Here is a 7,768-nt window from a genome sequence, read left to right on the forward strand (position 1 = left end):
TTTTTATGAAAGTTTTTAAAAATTTCAAAACGCTCATAAGAATTTGTCTATATTTTTTCTCTTAGGCTATGTTTGGTTTGAAGAAAAAGATAGGGAAAGGAAGGGAATGGTAGGGAAACATATACAGAGTTTGTAAAGATTTCCTTACTTTTTCTATAGCTTTAAAAAATCTTTCTCTTTCTTATTTTAAAATTATTCAAGATCTTAACCCTTTAACACAAATGCAAATAACCTTCTTTTGTGGCGATCACTCATCACTCTAATCTGCATTATGTGCTTCTTACAAAGAGGACAAGAAGGTCAGTTTTGTGAAGGCCACCAACATAAGTTTCCTCTTTTAGCAACATGAATATTGAGCCTCTTGATTCATACCATAATGTTACTTCATTTGACATCAAATAAAGCCAGACTTTTGAGTTCATATCTTACTAGTATTGCGATGGGTAAATTACAGATTACCATCCTATGTTTTACCAGTAGTGACACTTGGCTCCTTGAACTTTCATTTGCAATAAATACCTCCTTGAACTTTTAAATTTCAAAAAATTGCCCCTTCCGTTAGCATTCCTCAGTTAATTTAAAAAAAAAAATTCAACATGACTTTTATGTGATTATCTAAACATTTCCAAATCCCTAAATTGCCTTTTCCTTATAATTTAGGGGATGTTTGGAACTGTGGCCGTTTTTCAAAAAAATGACGCCATGTAGGATCCACATAGGTGTTTCAACAAACGCCCATATATATAAATGATTGGTTTAGGGGTTTATTGAAAAATCGAGCATGTCTCGTAAACTGGGACCCACCAATGCATGACCGTTTTCCCAACGGTTGAATGATGTGTATCCTATGTGGTGCTTACCTGTCAGAACATACATGAAAAACAGTGATGAAAATCACCTTACCAAACAGCATAGTATTGCTCACTGCCTACATGACATAAGCATTTTTTTGTGAAAAAAAGATCTTAGAAGCAGGGGCGTTTTTTCTTGAAAATCGGTCCTGAAAAGTGCCCACGCTTCCAAACAACATCTAAGAGATTGTCATTTCTCTTATAAAATAGTCCTCTCTCTCTCCCATTTCCTGATCTTTAAGTAGTGATTTTTCACGTTTTATGGTTTTGTGGTTTTCCAAATTCAGTTGGATGCATTCTTTTCCGCCAAACATCAGTCGAAGTTCAAACAGGCAGCAGGTTGAAATCAAACAGTAAACTTTTGGAAGTTCTCTCAGATCAGGAGGATAGAACTATTGATCGACACCCAGTGCAACAGAGATCCCGAACTCTGGTTTTCTCTATCAATCAATGGCAATGGCTATGGCTATAATCAAGAGCAGCATCGCCCATACTCCATTCTCTCCTCATTTTTCTTATTCCTCTGTGCAGTCAGGCATGGCGCCAGCTAGGTTGGGTATACGGCATATGGCTTATATATCTTCTATGGAAACAAACAAAGTATGAATATGTGGCAGAAATTGGTGTCCACAAATGGAATATGTAAAATATAAACCTCAAAACAGAAACAGCAATCAAAGTATGAATATGTGATTGTATCTAAACAGTTTTATGGATACACACAGGGTTGCTATGATGGATTTGCGGTTTGGACACTGAAGAATGATCAACAACAGCTACATAATAAAAAGATACAACCAGGAATTTCATTTCTCTTTGCAGCAAATCTACTTGATAAGGTAAAGAAAATATTTTTATAATATAATGTTCACAGCAATCTTGTCCCAAGTTTTTGTTGTAAAAACAGAGGATGATAAATCCAAACTAATGGGTGTCAATGGACCGGTTTTGGACTGGACCAGTCCAAAATCAATTTGGAAGGGCCAACAAGGCATATTGGATTGGATCAATCCAGTCCAAAATATTTATTAGATTGAATTCAATCTAATCCGTCTGTAATAAATTTATATTGGATTGCATTGGATTAAGTCAATATCTGGTCCATTGATATAAGATAAGAATATAGGTGTCAATGAACCGAGCTTGGGTCAAAACCAATTTAAATTACAAATTTGAACAGATTGGATGGTTCAGACATTGAATTGGACAGGTCCAAAATGATCCAAAATATTCATTGGAGTGAATTGGACCTGGTCCATTTGTAATGGACTCACATTGGACTGGATCGGATTGAACCAAATCCAGTCCAATGACACGCCTAATCCAAAGTGGGTATTGTGGTAGAGCTTCAATGGAAGTTGGGAGAATATGGACCATTATGGATTGGTCATGCACATGAGGAGAGGATACTATATATATTCAACAGTGTTAATGAAAAGAAGTGATTTATTGCAAGTTGAAAGGTCCAATGTACATGAATTGAAGTATTAAGAAATTATTTAAAAACCCATAACCTTATTAAGAATAGATATGATACCATTCGGCAGTCGGCATGGAATGGAAGAAGAATAGGATTCATATAGACAACCCCATATTGTTGAAACAAGGCCTAATTGAGTTGAGTAGATGGGGCATTGTTTTATGAAGACATATAAGCAGATATCCCTATCATGACAAAGAACACTAATGAGATTACTTCTTTTGAGTAAGCTTCACATGTCTAGGCTGAATCTAAGTTGTGAAAGAGAAGGTAACAAATTGGAGTAGGTTCGAAATCCAGGTTTAAAAATACAAAATACAAGGTTTTGTACTATACATATAGGAACACAAATATAAATATGTAGAGTACAAAATCCTGTATTCTGTATTATTTTATATGTATTTGTACTGTACATATTTATATTTGTATTCGTACTCTTTTCGAACTAAGCCTTTAAATCCGGAAAGTGTACAAATAAAACCTAATATACCATTTTTTTAAACATTGTATTTACAATGTATATATATTTATATTTATACTCTTTCTAAATTGAGCTTTAATTATATGCTTCCAACAATGGAATTAAATTTAACTAATAGAAAAAGAATAGTCAACTCAAATTTAAAAGAAATAAGGAAATATTCTCCTTTTCGTCTCTCAAGCCAGGAGGCCTACCAAGGGATTAATCTATAAAACTCATCCAATAATTATTCATATTGACGCCTCAAAAAGCCTATTAAAATATCTTTAGATTCATAAAGAAATAGTATTTGGGTAAAATAAGGGAAGAAATTATTAAACTCGAATAACCTATAACGAACTAAATCAATGGAGTAGACATAAGAAGAAATGATAAAGTAAATTCATTTAAATTTGGACTATCTAAAAATATAATGGAACGGCTAAACAGGATTCATGTAGCCAATTCTATATAATTGTGAGGTTTAGATGATGATGATGATTTTTGGTACATATAAATATATATATATATATATATATATATAATTGCAAGGAGGATTACTTGTTCAAGCCCAATTTAATTAATTTTGACTTCTTGGATGAGAAGATTAGGCTATGCAAAAATATATTCAAATATAAGAATCGATATAATATGGTTTTGATTTTGAAAACAAAAACAACTGTCATGTAAGAAAAAACAATATGATTTATCTGAGGTAACATTTGTTTTTGTTTTCTAAAAGAAAACGAACCATGTTGTCAAATTCCCTTATAGTTTATTTTATTGTGTGTGAGAACCAAGTTGGGCGTTAGGCTCAGTTTGAAAAGAGTACAAATACAAATATATACAGTACAAATACATACAAAATATAAGGTTTGCACTCTCAAATTTGTATTTCTACTTTTTCCAAACTGAGCCTTAGTTGAATTCAAAGTTTCAAACTACCTAAAGCCTTTATCCCAACCCTAATAGTGTTAGGCCCAAGCCCATCATACAGACCTAAAGATTAAAATCCTTAAATAGATCGTGCAAAAGTGGGTTGAACTATCATATTTCAAGTTTGGCTTGGTTTTTAGACTGCTTGTAAAGTGGGTTGAAGATGCCAGCTAGCCAGCTGGCAAAGTCTTTGGCTGGTGGAAGTAGAGACCTGGGATCGAATACCACCTTCACTCGAGTTGGGGGGTCTAGGGTGTTTGGAGGAAGGCTACGCCTGTTGTATAGCCCATTGCCAAATAAGAAAAAAAAAACACTCTAAAACTTATTTTGTGTTTTGCACTTTTTGCCTTCTGAATTCTCTTTGTATAATTGTATGTAAATCGTTATCATAAATTAATACTAGCGGGGACCTGTGAGATGCATGGGATTTGTTAAGTTAAAGATAAACAATAAAAACATGTAAGAGTATACAATTGTTTTATATAATAATTAATAATCATTTATATTTTATATACTACTTTTAATAATTTTTTACAATACAAAAATAACAATTATTAATTTTAGATAGGGTTGTTTATATCAAACTTAGATATGGCAATTTTCCCCATTTCCCCGATCCCCGTGGGGATCTACCTCGAATGGGGTAGGGATGGGGATGATTTTCCCCCCGAAGGGATGGAGATGGGGAAATTTACATCCACGTGGGGTAGGGAAAGAGGATCCCTGTGGAGATGGCGATGGGGATAACTTTGTCCCCGTTAGCATGGATGGGGGACAGGGACGGGAATGTGGATGGGGCTTCTCGTCCCCCCCCCCCCAACACCTTGTTGCCATTCAGAATCAAACTAATGAAATTGACCAACCTGATTTATAGTATTTCCAGTTGCCTTTGGTTCAACAATTTTCCAATCCAACTAGGTTGTATCAATTTTGCTTTGGCCATTTATAAACTGACTAAAATCGAATGGCATATACATGCATACATATACATATACATATATATATATATATAATTTTTAATATGGGAAAGTGGAAAAATTCCAACAATTCTTAGGCTAAAATAGTTTATATCATAAATTTAATTTTTATGTTTTTAATAATTCCATTATAATTTTTTAAATTAAACTTAATTTTTAAATTTATTTTTTTTAAGTTTAAATCTTATGAACCAATTGACCAAACCAATACTTGATCAAATCCCCCAACCTAGCCAGGTCGATTTGGTTGGCCAAATAACCTACAACTGAGCCGAACCAACCCGTGAACAATAGTTTAATCTCCAATAATTATTAAAAATTATAGCGAAAATACATAATAAATTAAATTTTAAAAAGTAAATAATAGTAGTTTAAACTCCAATAGTTATTGAAAATTTTCTATTAAAAAACAAATAAAAATAGATTTATACATAATTATTGAAAATATATTTATCACAAAAACAATATATAACTACTAAAATACAATAAATATTAATTTTAGTATAGATAAATATATAATAAATAAAGATTAAGTTTCTAAAATTATTATTAATAAAAAAATATTTTTTTTGAAAGTTATTTTCTATAATTATTAATTGGTATAAATGAAATTAGTTATTTACAATAATATCATTATTTAAATTTTAAAATATTAATTACATTTTGAATTTAATAATCCATAAAATTATAGTACTATTAATACATAATTTTGTTATTTTAACTATTTAAAATCTAGTTATGTTAAATATTTTGTTATTTAAAATATTTAGTATATAACTAAATATTTTATATCTTAATCTATCTATAATTGAAAGTTATTCAATAACTATTTAAGATATTTAGTTATTGATGTATTTAAATAATATTTCATTTTTAATGTTAGATTTTTATTATTTGAATAACATTTAGATTGAATAATCCAGAAAATCATAATTTATACTATTTGTACATAATTTCATAATGAATTTTGTAAAAATATATAATTATTAATAATATGAATATTATTAAATAAATTATAATTATTTTTGTTTTTATAATAAATATTTGAAAGTTATTATATAATTTTTTAGAATATTTAAATAATTCTTAATTTTTTTAATTCAAACTTTCTTTAGATAGATGTAGATAAAAAGTAGAGGAGAAGATAAATAAGAATTAGAGATAGTTTAGAAGAGAAACTCTCTATTGAATTAGAGATAAGTTAGGAGAAAGTTGAGGATAGTGGAGGAGATTGTTTAGGAAAGTTTTTAAGATATTAGATTATTTAGGTTATTGGAACATGTGTGGGGGAGAGAGAGAGAGAGAGATTTTAGGAAGATCTTTTGGGAAAAGTAGAGTTTCTAATTGGTAGTTTCGAAAATGACACAGATTAAAAAAATAAAAAATAAAAAAAAGAGAACATTTCTAGACTTTCTTGTTTTAATATATACTAGAGAATGACCCACTTACTAGGTATGTGGTAACTAAATTAGTGTATAATTTAGTTTGAAGCATACTATTTAGTTATCAAAAATTAAATTAAAAAAAAACTAATATGGGCCTTGCATCTTTGTAATTGCCAATCTATTATGACCTCTTTCAATAGTTCATAAAAAATGTTTCAGAACAACTAAAGCTAGGGGTGCAAATGGATCGGATCATGATCTGATCCAATCGGAAATCCGATCATATTTTGTCGAATTCAAATTACCCCTGATCGGATCCTATAATCCAATCAGAAATCGAATCGGATTCGGATCGCCCCCTATACGATTCAAAAAGATCCGATCCGATGTGTTATATATTTATAAATACAAATATATAATACATATATATGTTATTTATTTATTTATAAATATATTATATATATTGTATTTTTATAAATTTGTTATAATATTTTTTTATAAAAAACATGTATATATATGACGAAAATAATTAAAAAATACTTGTATTTTTTGTTTTCTTTTTTTAATTGGCATATTTTATTTTTTATTTTAATAATTTATTAATTTAAAAAAAAAAGTTGGATCAAATCAGATCCAAAGATCCGATAAGATTCAAATTCAGATCGAGTCCTATAAGATCCGATCAGATCTTCAGATCTGATATAAACAATGCCAAATCATATTCAAATATACCCTGATTCAAATCCAATCCGTTTGCATCCCTAGCTGAAACAGCTTAGGTGAATATAACTGAACCCTCCCAAATGGGCCATTATTACCATTGTTGTTTTAGCCGTCAAGAGTTTCACACGCATGGACAACAATAGGTGTCCGTGCCACATGAAACAAGCAGAGGACCTCCTTTTGTTATCTCATTTTCTCTCAAATAGCATAACCTTATTGCGACTTCTTTTTCTTCTCTGCCATGGCAGCATAGAGGTCACATTTACGCCGAGATCGGATCTGCTCCTTACACAAGGCACCTCACACCGACTTCACACACACATCCTACCATGCATTAGGAACATCTCATGTACTCATAAGTTATTATTCACAGGAGATGTTCCCAATGCATAGTGGATGTGCTTGTGAGGCGCCCATATGTGAGGAGCAAATCCCGTTCCCATTTATGCCTCACAGAGTGTGCCCCACATCCACATCTCAGCGCGCACTAGGAACACCTCCTGTAATAGAGATGTTCCTAATACAAGGTTGAGATGTGCTGTGGGGCGCTCATGGGGCACGTTCAGTGGAGCATAAATGTGATCTCAACAGCACCCACCTCTTATTTTCTTATTCTCTGTTGTCAATGGTGAGAATAGCAAAGCGCTCTCTCTCTATCACAACAAAAATAATACAGAGAATTATAGATAGTCCCAATGCAGATTTCTGATTCCCACTGCAAAGCTATAAACATTCAAAAGGTCAAAAACCCACACTCTATTCACCCATACCCGCCCATGAATTGGCATCAATTCCGAGTTGGCACCTACTCCAAATGTACTTTGGGCCTACAAATTCTGACCTTGGGTTGAATCGTCATTCTCCCAAAATAATAATGATCTTGAGGAATCTTGAAAACCATTTTTAACAGAATGGCGACGTTAGATTAACCAAATGCAATAGCATTTAGGGAGAAG

The sequence above is a fragment of the Nelumbo lutea genome, chromosome 2, assembly GCF_056320005.1.
Source record: "Nelumbo lutea isolate HS-2025 chromosome 2, American lotus-T2T, whole genome shotgun sequence".
Lineage (NCBI taxonomy): Eukaryota > Viridiplantae > Streptophyta > Magnoliopsida > Proteales > Nelumbonaceae > Nelumbo > Nelumbo lutea.